Below are 14,117 nucleotides of genomic sequence, written 5' to 3' on the forward strand. Positions count from 1 at the left end.
TCTCCCAGGAAGGAGGGGCTACGTGGTCGAGCATGTCTTAGAACCCTGGAAGGAGCAGGAACAGGGCTCCCCAGACCTTCATCTCCAAGGGCAGGTGGAGGCAGGGCCTCTAGCCCAGTGAGTGCATGCACCTCCCATTTGTTACCGGAGGGCAGAACCTTCTGTCTGGAGCAAGGGCCAGCGTTTTCCCGGGAGCCCAGCAGACGGCTCTGGAGAGCTCAGGGTAGACCCAGACATCCGTGTCAGGCCCCGCGGGGCCTCGGTACCGGGACTGGGCGACAACAGGACACGTGTCTCTGTGGACAGATGCCAGGTCTCAGGCCACCTGCCACGGGCCCTGCCCTCGACGTTCTGGGTGACCTTGGACAAAACCTCGGTGTTTCCCGCTATAAAAAGAAGCGATGGGTTCCTCATGGGCTCGTCAAGCTGTGCTTCTGGGATTGGGGGTCGGGCCTCTAGGGGTCGTGGACGTTCGGGGAGTCCACGCCTCATCCCGGTGTCACCCTGAGCAGCTCTGTCCTGTGTTTGCCACACAGGGCTTCTGCCTTAGGTACCGTCGGGACAGCATACGCCCGCCCCCATATAGCTGAGGTTTAAAACCGTAAGGGCAGGTGAGCGCTGGGCCAAGCCTGTCCCTCCGGGTCTCTGCTCCTCTGTTCCTTGTTGTCCTGTGCGCTCAGGGGGGACCAGTGGGTATGCAGTCTGGTTGCTCAGTCTACGGTCCAGCTGAACCTGCAGGTCATTCTTTCGCCAAATCCCATCATCCCGCACTCGCTAAGTCCAGGCCTCGACCCACAGCCCCCATCCTGTCCCTGAACCCACGCTGGTCATGGGGAGCAAATCGGCAAGCGCTTCTGAGACCAGCAGGCCGGGACCCCAGGAGCAGACCCAGGGAGAGGAGAGGGCTCCCCCTGCATCCGGCAGAGGAGCTGAGGGTGGGGCGAGGGGCCCAGGCCCACATGTGAACGAGGGCATGTTCGGAGGGGCCTGTGTGCCCAGCAGGCTCACCCTGGGCTGGAGAGAAGGCCTTGCACTTTGGAGAAGGCTGGGAGGGACGAAGGTCCAGCCTCCCTCATCCACTGTGGGGGTTGGGGCCGCCTTGCCGTTCAGGCTCCACAGGCTGGGACCTGGGGCAGGTGGTCTGGACCTTCTGGACTCGTGCTTCCTTGCAGGGACATGTGCAGCGGCCTCCCTCGCAGATTCGCCAGAGGGGACACAGCGCAGGAAGATTCAGACCCTGCAAAGGAAGATGCCACGTGGGGTATCCTGTAGAGTTGTGTTCATTGATGAGGTCACAGTGCTCGGCACACGGCAGGCACCTGAGATCCCCGGCTGAATTAGGGAAGGAGGGAAGGAAGGAAGGAGGGAAGGAAGGAGGGAAGGAGGGAGGGAGTGAAACCACAGAAGCGGGGTCCACACCAGGTCAGGTCAGAGGGTGTCACACCTCGGGCCCTGGAAGGGGGCACGGGACATGTCCGTCTGTCCCTCCAGCGCTGACCTTCCTCCACGTGGGACTGTTGACCTCCTGGATCGTCTCCACCTCCTCTGCAAACAACGCTGAGTGTTCCCAGAAGGGGGACAGCGGGCAGGGGCCAAGGAGGGGCTTCCGGAATCCAGTGCCCTGGGGGACTCTGGGACAGCTTTCCAGGTGGCCCTTTATGTCCTCCAGGCACCAGGCCACGATTCCACCTCATCTCTCAGGGAATGTGCCCACCCATCTAGAAGGCCCGTTATGTCCCCATGTCACAGATGGGGACACCGAGGCTAATAGCACAGCCTGGGTCACAAGTAAGACGAGCTGGGTCAGGAAGCCCATCTCCTTGACTTTGGATTGTCCTACGCACAGGCCTGCATCTTGGCATCCTGGGGCTCAGGGTCCCTCTTCCTGGGGAACCCCACCACCTGCCGAGGGCCCCCCCCCCCGAACTCAGGGGAGCAGAGCTGACCAACCTGCTTGGGGCCTGGCATGGGGGCTGGGGAAGGGCCGACCGGGGCTCTGGGGGCTCTCCCAGTACTGGGCCAGCCGGTCCCCTGCAGGACGAGGACTTCTCGCTGGGGATCGGCTGGGGCCTCTGCTTCCTCACGTGGACACCTAGGCTGCCGGTCCCCAGACCAGAAACCTGCCCGTCTGAAGGTGACCACCGCTGCCTCCCTCGGGTCTCACTTGCCCGAGTCCCTCCCCGGGACGCCCCGCATCTCTGACGCCTGCTCCCGTGGGGGCCACCTCCCTTGGACTGGGACGAGTCTGGCCTCCATCCCGGGGAACACACTGGCTTTGGAGCATTATTTGGCCCAGAGGCCTGTGAATCTTCTGGCCCTGGGTCGTGAGGGATGCTCACCCCTCTGTGGTGTGACCGTCCAGCCTTCTGCATCTCCTGGTTTCTGTTTGGGCCACGGGAGGACCGGCCCTGTCCTGGCTGGCGTCAGGCTGTGGTGTCACAGCACGCACAGGGGTCTCCACCCAAAGACCATTGTCACCGAAGGGGCCTCCATTTTCCCACCTAATCTTTAATCCATTGTGATTTCAATATCAAATGAGAAAGAGTCTATTTCAAATGAACACAAAGTACGAAAATGAATCTGTCCCGTCTGAAAAGTTGGTTCAGACCCAAAGGTATCTCTGGCGAGATTCCACTTGACGGAAACCTCCAGAGTAGGTAACAGAACACGGAGAGAAAGCAGACTGGGGGTTCCCAGGGGCTGGCGGGGGCACGAATGGGGAGTGAGGGCTCCGGGTACACGGTGACCCTTGGGGACTGAGATATTCTACAACAAAATTCTGTTGCGTGGTTCACAGCGTTGTGAGCGTACCCAGTGCTCAGGAATTGCACAATGTAAAACAAACAAAAATTTTTATTGAAGATTAATGTGGATTATAAAGAAACAATGAACAAATAAAGTAACAGCTAAATAGAAGAGGAGAGAAAGGATAAGGGAGAAGAGGAAGAGACATTCTGGTGGGGGGTCATGGTCCGGGAATGGAACAACAATTAGATATAGAAGAAACACCCCGTGAGAGTCTTCAGGCCCTTCATTTGTGGCTGGCATCCATGTGGGAGCAAGGGCAGTGGCAGGGGCGGGGGCAGGGGCGGGGAGAAGGGCATTGGGAGGGGCGGGGAGAAGGGCAGTGACAGGGGCAGGGGCAGGAGTGGGGAGAAGGGCATTGGGAGGGGCGGGGAGAAGGGCAGTGACAGGAACAGAGTTGGGAGCAGCAGCGGGAACTGTGACAGCAGCAGAGGCAAGAGCAGAAGCAGGACCCAGCTGACTCTGCTCAGGTGCCCGCTGTCCCCGCACAGGTCCCAGGTCACCTGCTGGCTCTCCGGCCCCTGCTGGAGTCATTCCAGGCACCACGCCTGCCTGCAGAGCCCCGGAGGCCCCCGATGCTGTTGGGCCAGGATTTGGAGCCGCACCGGCTTCTGCTCCTGCCCCGGACTCTTGAGAAGGAAACAGAGTGATGGTTGCAGTGGCTCCAAGGCCTCAGGGTGAGAGGAGGGAAGGTCCCCCACCCTACCCAGCGCCGGCCGCTCCAGGGGCCTTTGCAGACACACAACTCACCCCAGAGCCTCCGCGAGAAACCGTGGCCGGGAACCCACACCAGGACCTCTGCCCCCCTTCAGTCCGCAGCCCGGGGCTCTCAGTCTCTGCTCCTGGCCCCACACCAGCCCCCGGGGGCTCCTCCCTGGGTGGCCCAGCACCGCCCCGACCCCGTGAACACACATCTCCCACCCCAGCCTTCTCACCCTCGGGCTCTGGCTCCGGGGGCTCCGGGTCCTGATCCCAGGACCGGTGAACCAGGACCCTGTGGAGGGGCCAGGGCGGTGAAGGAGGCCTTCCCAGGTCATCTCCAGGCTCTGCTTCCCAAGACCTCCCTGCAGCCACTCTCTCCCTGGGTCCAGGGTGGCCCTCCTGGGCGACGGGGCACACGCACAACTCTGTAAGGCTGGTGTATCGGGATTCGGCCAGACGTTTCCCAATTTCATCAGTTGATTTCTGTAAAGACAGTGACCCGAGGATGGCCCTGAGACATCACATCCTCGCCCGGCCATCCTCAGTGTTCTTCTGCCCTCTCCCCCTGCAGCTCTCAGATCGGACACAGACCTGAGTGTGCACAGCCCTGCGCCTGGGACACAGTGACATCCACCAGCAGGGCTCTGGATGAACCTTGGGGACAAGAGGGCCACCCCAGCACACCCTGTCCCTGCCGTTCAGCCTTGACGGGGGTGTGAGCCTGACCCGCCCACCAGGCATCTGACCCCTTCATCAGCCTGCACCTGCTCGGGTGGCCCTCCACACATGACCCCTCCTTCCTCGCACACACACACACACACACACACACACGGGGGGGGACATGGGGCCGCACAGGTCAGATCAGAGCGGTGTCGGGCTGGACTGGATGTCTCTGGGTCTCCCTGTGTTACCTTTGGGTCCCTGCGAGCTAGAGACCTGAGGCGTCCAGTGCACGACCTGACCCACTGTCTCCAGGGTCGGGAAGGGTCGCGGCCGCGGGCTCCCCTGACCCGGCAGCCGCGGGACACGGGCACACAACAGGAGAACATGTTCGTCAGGCGAAGGTGTCCCAACGAATGAGCCCAGTCGGGCGCTGTCTCCAGAATGCGGGTGCCTGGTGACCTGGGTTGTGAGTTCCATTGGCCTCTGTGACCAGAGAGGTGAGGTCACTTCCTGGGGTCCCCTTACCCGGCTTCCTGCTCCTACAAGAGCCCCTCCCAGGCTGCAAAGGGCTCCCCTCCACCCCATGCCCTGTCCCTACAGTGACACCAACACAGCCCAGACACGTCCCCGCGAGGCCTGGTGCCGCCGGTGCCACGGCTTTGGGGCCACAGCGCTGGGTTCAGACCTGGGTTTTCCCCCTGACCAGTGCTGGGACCCGCTCAGACCCTGTGCCTCCCGGGGCCCCCCGGTCTCCCCGTCTGCACAGTGGGGTCCTTGTGGCATCTACTTGTAGGGGCGCCATCAGGGAGCCACCTGTAGACACGTCCCGTGCCTGCTATCCCATGAGGCTCGTGGGCACACGTGGCAGTGGAAGGATGAGGAAGGGTGGGCCTGGCACGGAACACAGGAGAGGTCCGAGTGGAGTCTCCTTGAGGTCATGGCCTCCTGCTCAGCCCAGACCCTGGTGTGTGCCGACCCCTAGGGCACCTGGACCCCAGCTTCTGGCCAGGCTCAGGGACGGAGACCAGGCAATGTATTCAGAGCCACGGCATCCTAGATGTGGAGGGAGCTCGCGGGCTTGGTATTTGCCCCCAGGCAAGCATGGATTCCCAGGCACCGGCCTGGGAGGATGATGTTGCCTCAGTCTCCTCCTCTGTAGAGCAGAGCAGGTCGCCGCCTCCTCCCGGGGCTGGATTCCCCGGCAGGTCCAGAGATGGTCTCCTGTCAGAGGCATTGTTCAAGTGAGGTCCCTACCCGGAGAGGTCTCGGAGAGGGGACCAAGGGACGTGCCCCTGCCAGCTCGGCGGATGCTCTCGTCCAAGCTGCTGATCATCACGTCCAGGCCGGCACCGGTGATGCGGTGTCGCCCGCCGGCTGGGGGGTCAGGGGCAGTGAGGAGCTGTGCTTGCGGACCCTGAGAGACAGAGCTCGTGAGGGCCCAAGGCTGCCCCGGGGCGTGTGGCGGCTGAGGCTGAGCTGAAGCCCGATGTCTCTGGGAAGGACCGGGAGGACAGCCCGGGCCCTGGGGTCTCTGGGGGGAACTGGGAGGACAGCCCGGGCCCTGGGGTCTCTGGGGGGGGACTGGGAGGACAGTCCAGGCCCTGGGGTCTCTGGGAAGGACAGGGCTCCAAATTGAGACTCACAAGCTGCCGAAGCAAGTTCCTGCCGAGTTTTCTGTGAAACCTCCTTTCAGTGTATATGGTGAATTCGGGGGCTCACACATTCAAGTGCAGAGTCACAGCCAGTATAACCCGCTGACCCCCTACCATCGCCAGGGAAATAGTCACGGGGAAGAGCTCTCTGGGCTGGGGGAGCGCTCCTCCCATTTCTCCTGGCCTGGGGGAACCCCAGAGAACGTCTCCATTGTTCTCTTTCCCTCCAAGGGAGGAGCTGCCCCGAGCACCCCTGCACCCTGGGTGTCCCCGCCCCCCGGGTCCCCACTGCTGAGAAAGAGGCCACAGTGACCTGTGTCCGGAGTCTGGTCGGCCACCGCTCCTGCGGCCATGCCAGGCCCTGGTGGCTGGATGGAAAGGCTGGATGGCTTTGGGGGCGGGCCTCACTGGCGTCCCCTCTCCCCTTCCCCACTGCGGTCTGCGATCCGGGCCCTGTACGGGTGCTCCATCCGTCACCGGTACCTGCCTTGTTCCTGCCATGGGAGTGATCGCCCTGCATCACCCATTTCACAGAGCAGGAGAGTGAGGCCCAGAGAAGGGAGGCAGGTGTTTCTGGGCACAGGGCTGGTCAGCAGAGCGCTGGAATACCACCTCCAGAGCCCCCGCCGGCCCGGCAGGGACCCCCCGAGCCGAGGGCGAGCCTTCCCCTTCTGCCTGGCCACTCATTCTTCCCAGACCTTGACAATTCCTGAGCACTGAGTCCACTCACAACACTGTGCAAACACCACAGAATATCGTTGCAGAATATCTCAGTCCCCAAGGGACACCATGTACCCGGAGCCCTCACTCCCCGTTCATCCCCTCACCCAGAACCCGGGAAGCCCTAATCTGCTTTCTCTCCCTGTTCCATTCCTTACCCTGGATGCTTCCTATAAGTGGAATCTCACAACAGGTGCCTTGTCTTGAATGAAATAACATTTTTGCTATTTGAAAGGGAAATTCCCCTATGGATTAAAGATTAGATGTAAAACTGGGTCCCTTTTAGTAAAAATGGGGACAATCTTGGAGACCCCTTTTTGTGCTGTGACACCACAGCCTGACGCCAGCCGGGACACGGCTGGTCCTCCCGTGGCCCAAACAGAAACCGGGAGATGCAGAAGGCTGGACGGTCACACTGCAGCGGGGAGAGCATCCCTCACAACCCAGGGCCAGAAAAGTTCACAGGCCTCTGGACCAAACAATGCACCAAAGCCAGTGCGTTCCCCGGGATGGAGACCAGACCCGTCCCAGTCCAACGGGAGGCAACCCCCATGGGAACAGGCATCAGAGATGCAGGGCGTCCTGGGGTGGGACTCTGGCAAGTGAGACCCGAGGGAGGCAGTGGTGGTCACCTTCAGACGGGCAGGTTTCTGGTCTGGGGCCCAGCAGCCCAGGTGACAATGTGAGGAAGCAGAGGCCCCAGGCAATCCCCAGCGAGAAGTCCTTGTCCTGCAGGGGACCAGCTAGCCCAGTACTGGGAGAGCCCACAGAGCCCCGGTTGGCCTTTCCCTAGCCCCATGTGGGGCCCCAGGCAGGTTGGTCAGCTCTGCTCCCCTGAGTTCAGGGGGAGCCCTCAGCGGGTGGTGGGGTCCCCCAGGAAGAGGGATCCTGAACCCCAGGATGCCAAGATGCAGGCCCGCGGGTAGGACAATCCAAAGTCAAGGAGATGGGCTTCCTGACCCAGCTCGTCTTACTTGTGACCCAGGCTGTGCTATTAGCCTCGGTGTCCCCATCTGTGACATGGGGACGTAACGGGCCTTCTAGATGGGTTGGCACATTCCCTGAGAGATGAGATGGAATCGTGGCCTGGTGCCTGGAGGACATAAAGGGCCACCTGGAAGTCTGTCCCAGAGTCCCCCAGGGCACTGGATTCCGGAAGCCCCTCCTTGGCCCCTGCTCGCTGTCCCCCTTCTGGGAACACTCAGCGTTGTTTGCGGAGGAGGTGGAGACGATCCAGGAGGTCAACAGGTCCCACGTGGAGGCAGGTCAGCGCTGGAGGGACAGAAGGACGTGTCCCGTGCCCCCTTCCAGGGCCCGAGCTGTGACACCCTCTGACCTGACCTGGTGTGGACCCCGCTTCTGTGGTTTCACTCCCTCCCTCCTTCCCTCCCTCCTTGCCTAAATCACCCGGCGATCTCAGGTCCCTGCCGTGTGCCGAGCACCGTGACCTCTTCAGGGAGCACGACCCGATAGGTCCCCCACGTGGCATCTTCCTTTGCAGGGTCTGAATGTTCCTGGCCGTGTCCCCTCTGGCGAGTCTGGGAGGGAGGCCTCTGCTCACGTTCCCGACAAGGAAGCACGAGTCCAGAAGGTCCAGACGACCTGCCTCAAGTGCCAGCGTGTGGAGCCTGGACAGAGGGTGGTCCCTGAGCAGAGGAGGACTTGGACCCACGCAGCCCGGAGGAGGAGGGGGAGCACCGTGGCGGCCTGGCGCTCAAGTCCGCTGGGAGACGGTGTCCTACCAGGACCGGCCCTGTCCCCAGGGCATGCGGGGTACCTGTGCTCCCAGGTGGCAGGCTGGCCCCGGCGGGCAGGAGAGGAGGCGCCCCTGGGGCAGGACAGAGCCCTCAGGCAGAGAGGAGGGTCGCAGGTGCTCCCCCAGGGGCAGGTGGACTCGGGCGCCCTGAGGGGGCGTCACGGGGACAGCTGTGCCTTGGCAGCCCCAGTTCCCCAAATCCAAGCACAAGACCTAAGAGCCTCTGCCCCACCCCCCAGAGCAGAAACCGCTTCTGTCCTTGTTCCTGTGTGGACGCGTCCATGCCTGCCCTCAGCACCCTGTCTGCTCCCCGCTGTGTGCACGCACCTGGATCCCAAAAGCGAGCCCCGGACCCCACCCAGGGGCTCTGGGCCACAGCCAGCAAGGGGGAGCGTCGTCCCCATGGCCCTCCTCACCCTAAGAAGACACGTAAGCCATATTCACCAAGGTTTTTAACCATTGTACACACTCACACACACACACACACACACACACGCACACACGCACACACGCACACATAGAGCGAAGGGTGGGGGCCCTGGAGGACCCGCACACATATGTCTCCGGCACCTCCCGCCGCCCCTGTGCTTTTGTGGGTTTGCTCTGGTTCTCTCGGATCCTCCTCCCGGCTCCCTTGAAGGCGTCAGGTCTCCGCCCGAGTCCCTGGGTCACCCACCCACCTCTCCTGTTAGGAAGACATGAAAATGCACACCCTGCATTTCCTCCCATCTTCCTCTCTCCTCCTAGACTTGGGTCGTCAGATTTGGGAGTCGAGAACACCCCTTGTGTCTTCCCTCACTTGTCCTTCCACTCAGCGCTTCCCAGGCCGTCCCCAAGGCTGTCCTCGAGCTGGATTTGTCTCCTGAGAGGTGGGGATCAGCGGACAGAGGGCAGACGGTGCCGGTGGGGGCAGGAGAGGGCCGTGGTCCACAGGCTGAGTGCCGGCTTGTCTGCCAGGGTCCCCGGGATGGGTGAGCCCCACAGGTTCTCGTCTTTCTTACCGGGAGGCATCCTTGTCCTGAACGGGCACCAGGGAACCTGAGTGAAGAGACCACTTTGCTTTGACACAAGGGACAGAGTGGCAAGGGGTGCAGAGGACATTGGCCTTGGATGGGGAAAGCGAGGCCAGCCACGCACTGCTGTCCCGTTCAGGTCCCCTCTGCCACCTGAGCGCACCTGCAGCCAGAGGGGCTGGTTCCCCTCAGGCTGGCCGCGTCCCCCTGGAGCCCCCGGTCCCTCCTCTCTGCCTGAGGACTCTCTCCCGGAGACGGGAGCCCGTCAAACCTGTCTCTGGGGACCTCTGCTTCCTCACGTTTTCACCTGGGCTGCCGGTCCCCAGACCAGAAACCTGCCCGTCTGAAGAGACCACCGCTGCCTCCCTCGGGTCTCACTTGCCCGAGTCCCTCCCCGGGACGCCCCGCATCTCTGACGCCTGCTCCCGTGGGGGCCCCCTCCCTTGGACTGGGACGGGTCTGGTCTCCATCCCGGGGAAAGCACTGGCTTTGGTGCAAAATTTGGCCCAGAGGCCTGTGAACCATTCTGACCCTGGGTTGTGAGGGATGTTCTCCCCTCTATTGTGTGACCATCCGGCCTTCTGCATCTCCGGGTTTCTCATTGGGCCACGGGAGGACCGACCGTGTCCTGGCTGGCGTCAGCCTGTGGTGTCACAGCATGCACAGGGGTCTCTCTCTCTGACATGTGTCCTCTTTTACTAACACAGCCTCTTGTATCCTTGTGACAAACCCTCCCCTCCCCGGTGGAAGGCCCGAGTGACCGGTTCTGAGGAAGAGAATATAACGATGGGTATGGCTTCCAAGGTGGTTCATGAAAGCCTGTGGTTTCTCCGGGTTCCTTTTCTCCCGGGTCCATTCTCTGTCTCTGTGTCAGTGTGTGTGTCTGTGTGTGTCTCTCTCTGACGAAGCAAGAGCAGATAATATGAGCTGCCCCAGGAGGCCGAGTGCCAAGAACCTGCAGAGGTTCCGGGCTGAGACACAGAAGTCCTGAGACCCCCCAGTCCCGGCCGAATCCTGCCAAGAGCACGTGCCCGGTCGCGGTCTTGGAGGCGGACCCTGCCCCAGTCGAGCCTCAGCTGAGGCTGCAGCCCTGGCCTCCTGGGTGACCGTGGGGCTGAGGCTCCCAGCCGAGCCGAGCCGGGAGACTGGTACAGAAAGTGTGAGGTGGTCCAAGTAAGGTGAATGTGTCCCCCAGCATAGACAACAGTCCATCCTCCAGGCTGGGGGCTGGGCCCGCCCTCCTCCCTCCCGAGCTCTCTCCGGCCACACTGGCTCCTCCTCAGCTCCTCTCCAGACAAACCCTCTGTGCAGCTTTGCTCGTCCCCGCAGCACACTGCTTGCAGACGTTTGTGGGACTGACTCCTCTTGTAATTCTGGGTCCCAGCATCAGGGCCACCCTGGAAGCCTGTGAGACCCGCCCCTACCAAGGGGCCCCTGGCCGCCCTCCTTCACCCTGCTTCATGTCCCGACAGTGTTGGTCTTTCCTTTCACACGGATTCACTCTTGTGCTTTGACCCACCTCCCCCTCTGGGCTGTGAGCTCCTGGAGGGCTGGGACCTCGTGGGACCTTTGACTCTGGCCCCCGGGCCCAACACAGCCCCTGCTCAGGGTGAGAGGCACAGGAGCTGAATGCGTCCAGAGAGGATCTCAGAGTCCCTACCTGCCTCTGAGCAGCTCACGCTGTGGACATGCAGACTAATAGTAAGAGGTACATGTTGGGGTGGGGGCAGGGGACGCCCAGCTTGACCCCTGAGCGTCCCTTCCCGCTCCAGAGGCTTCCCTGAGCACAGTGGACACAGCCTGCCCCCTGGTGGTCAGCACCGGCATGACAGCCCCAGGCAGGGAAACCAGAAAACAAAACACACACCTTTGTTTGGGTGTAGTCAAGGCAGCAGCCCTCCCTGGCCCTAGGGGGGCACAGGGGCAGGACCTGCGGGCTCCAGGGGCGATGTGAGGACTTCAGAAGCCTCCCTTGTCCCCGTTCCACCTCTCCCGTCCCGGTGCCCCGTTCACTCCTAAGGCTTCCTCACCCCAGCCAAGGCACTGCCTCTGGAAGCCCTTCCTAATGAGGCCCGGGGCTCTGAAAAGGAGGGTCTTGACCTCAGTCCCCACACCAGGGTCCGCTGCTTGGCCAAGTGCTGCAAACCCAAGTCCTCGGTCCTCCAAGCTCCCAGGCTGCCCTCTGCTCAGAAGGACCTTGAGGGAGTAGGAAGCATTTTCCCAGGAGGGGAGAACACAGGGCCAGGGATGAAGATCCCAGGACACAGAGTCGTCTATGAGCCTGTGGGACACTTGGGACACTGTCTACACAGCCCAGTTTAGGAGGAGGAAGCTGAGTCCTTCTGTGCTGTAGCCCCGTCCACACTTCCCAGCTCCAGGGGCCCAGCGTGGTACACACAGGACCCCAGACCCCGTCTTCCCTAGTTCCTGCCAATCCTCCTGGACACCTTGGACACCCCCTGACCTCAGCCGGCATGTGTCCCTCCCTATGCTGTGGGTCCCGGGCTATTGCCAGGAATCCTGATGTCCCTGCCCCATGGCCCCACTGCCTCCAGCCGTTCTCTTCTTTCCCCCGTATTACCCACCCCCTCCCAGTGTGGACTCCCCTCTGATCTCCAGTTGGACAGTCAGAATGTGTGTGTGTGTGCACGCGCCTTTCTGGAGATGCCCAGAGGTCACAGCCTCACAGGGACGGGGTGGATAGGGACCCCCGAGCATCTCAGGGGCTGGGCCAGGACTCCTGGAGGCAGCAGTGGAGGCCGACTCAGGGCAGGGAGAAGTCGGTCTGCCCCTTGCCCTTCTCCTTTCCTCCTTCTGCCTTGTCTTCCTGGCAGGGCGTTGGATGGACAGAGGTCCCGCCTGTGCCTGGCTGAAGCCCTGTGAGCAGTCAGAGGGTGGCAAGCTGCCCGGGGAGGCCGGGGGCCACCTCCAGGATGACCAAGTGTCAGGGGGCTACTTTAACTGGCTATCCCCCGGGCACTCAGTGATTTCAGCCCTTTGTATACATGAGCCGCGACCCCGGGACCGGGTCCCGGCCCCCTCTTCATCCCACGAGGCCCGCATCCTCCCCAGCCGAGGCCCCGTCGGTGGCCGGCTCTCCCTCCAGCCCCAAGAACTCCGCGGCTCCAGAGGCTCTACATCTTTCATGGCTGGAGCCCGAGCAGCCATCAGGGGCCTGAATCCGGGCCCTGGAGCCCCTCAGGGAGGACAGGTGAGACCGGGCAGGAGCCAGGAGAGGGCCGAGTGGAGGCTCCTCGAGGTCATGGCCTCCTGCTCAGCCCAGACCCAGGTGTGTGCTGATCCCTAGGGCACCTGGACCCCAGCTGCCGGGCAGGCTCGGGGACAGAGCCCACAATGTGGCTCCTGGTAGCTCACAGGTGTCCCTGTGCCCTGTAGCTACACCTGTCCTACCAGCTGGACTACCTCCTGCTCAGCCAGCAATACCTGTGGCCAAAAGGAACAGGCCACCGTCAAGGTCTGGGAAGAATGAGTGGCCAGGCAGAAGGGGAAGGCTCGCCCTCGGCTCGGGGGGTCCGTGCCGGGCCGGCGGGGGCTCCGGAGGTGGTTTTCCAGCTCTCTGCTGACCAGCCCTGTGCCCAGAAACACCTGCCTCCCTTCTCTGGGCCTCACTCTCCTGCTCTGTGAAATGGGTGATGCAGGGCGATCACTCCCATGGCAGGAACAAGGCAGGTACCGGTGACGGATGGAGCACCCGTACAGGGCCCGGATCGCAGACCGCAGTGGGGAAGGGGAGAGGGGACGCCAGTGAGGCCCGCCCCCAAAGCCATCCAGCCTTTCCATCCAGCCACCAGGGCCTGGCATGGCCGCAGGAGCGGTGGCCGACCAGACTCCGGACACAGGTCACTGTGGCCTCTTTCTCAGCAGTGGGGACCCGGGGGGCGGGGACACCCAGGGTGCAGGGGTGCTCGGGGCAGCTCCTCCCTTGGAGGGAAAGAGAACAATGGAGACGTTCTCTGGGGTTCCCCCAGGCCAGGAGAAATGGGAGGAGCGCTCCCCCAGCCCAGAGAGCTCTTCCCCGTGACTATTTCCCTGGCGATGGTAGGGGGTCAGCGGGTTATCCTGGCTGTGACTCTGCACTTGAATGTGTGAGCCCCCGAGTTCACCATATACTCTGAGAGGCGGTTTCACTGAAAACTCGGCAGGAAGTTGCTTGGGCAGCTTGTGAGTCTCAGTTTGGAGCCCTTTCCTTCCCAGAGACCTCAGGGCCTGGACTGTCCTCCCGGTCCCCCTCCCAGTGACCCCAGGGCCCAGGCTGTCCTCCAGGTCCCCCCAGGAGCCCCAGGTCCCAGGATGTCCTCCCAGTCCTTCCTGGAGACTCCAGGGCCTGGTTTGTCCTCCTGGTCCCTCCTGGAGACCCCAATGCCTTGGCTGACCTCCCAGTATCTCCACGCACCCCAGGGACCGGACTGTCTTTCCAGTCCCCCCCAGAGACCCCAGGGCTGGTGTCCACCTCCCCCTCCTCCTGGCTCAGCCACGCGCCCGCATGAACAGCGGAGTGGAGTGTGGGGGCCAGGTCAGCAGGGTGGGGGTGTGTCTCGTTTCCCTCTTGCCCCCGTGTCTCCATACCCACTGCGTCCAGCCGCCCTGCCTGGGTGGAGTGGCCGTGGGCCCAGGCCTAAGAGGATATGAGGGTCACTGAGCGGGCGTCGGAGATCGGATACGTGCGACCCCAGGTGTCGTGGGCTCCTGCCGCGAGGTGGTCCCGTGCGCGCAGTCCCGTGGTCCCCGTGCACCTGCCCAGGCTCCACCTGCCTCGACCTTTGGTGGGAGCGCCTCCCCGCCCCC

General features: G+C 62.7%; 1 long non-coding RNA gene across 1 annotated transcript; it reads right to left on the minus strand.

Moving 5' to 3' along the window:
* Positions 1–2,835: 2,835 nt before the first annotated feature.
* On the minus strand, positions 2,836–3,929 carry LOC144614097 (uncharacterized). Its single transcript, XR_013551619.2, has 2 exons — positions 3,741–3,929; positions 2,836–3,434 (listed from the first exon to the last, which is right to left on the minus strand). It is a non-coding gene; the product is annotated as an uncharacterized LOC144614097 (long non-coding RNA).
* Positions 3,930–14,117: the final 10,188 nt, after the last annotated feature.

This window comes from Panthera onca, chromosome D4, assembly GCF_046562875.1.
Source record: "Panthera onca isolate mPanOnc1 chromosome D4, mPanOnc1 haplotype 2, whole genome shotgun sequence".
NCBI classification, from domain to species: Eukaryota; Metazoa; Chordata; class Mammalia; order Carnivora; family Felidae; genus Panthera; species Panthera onca.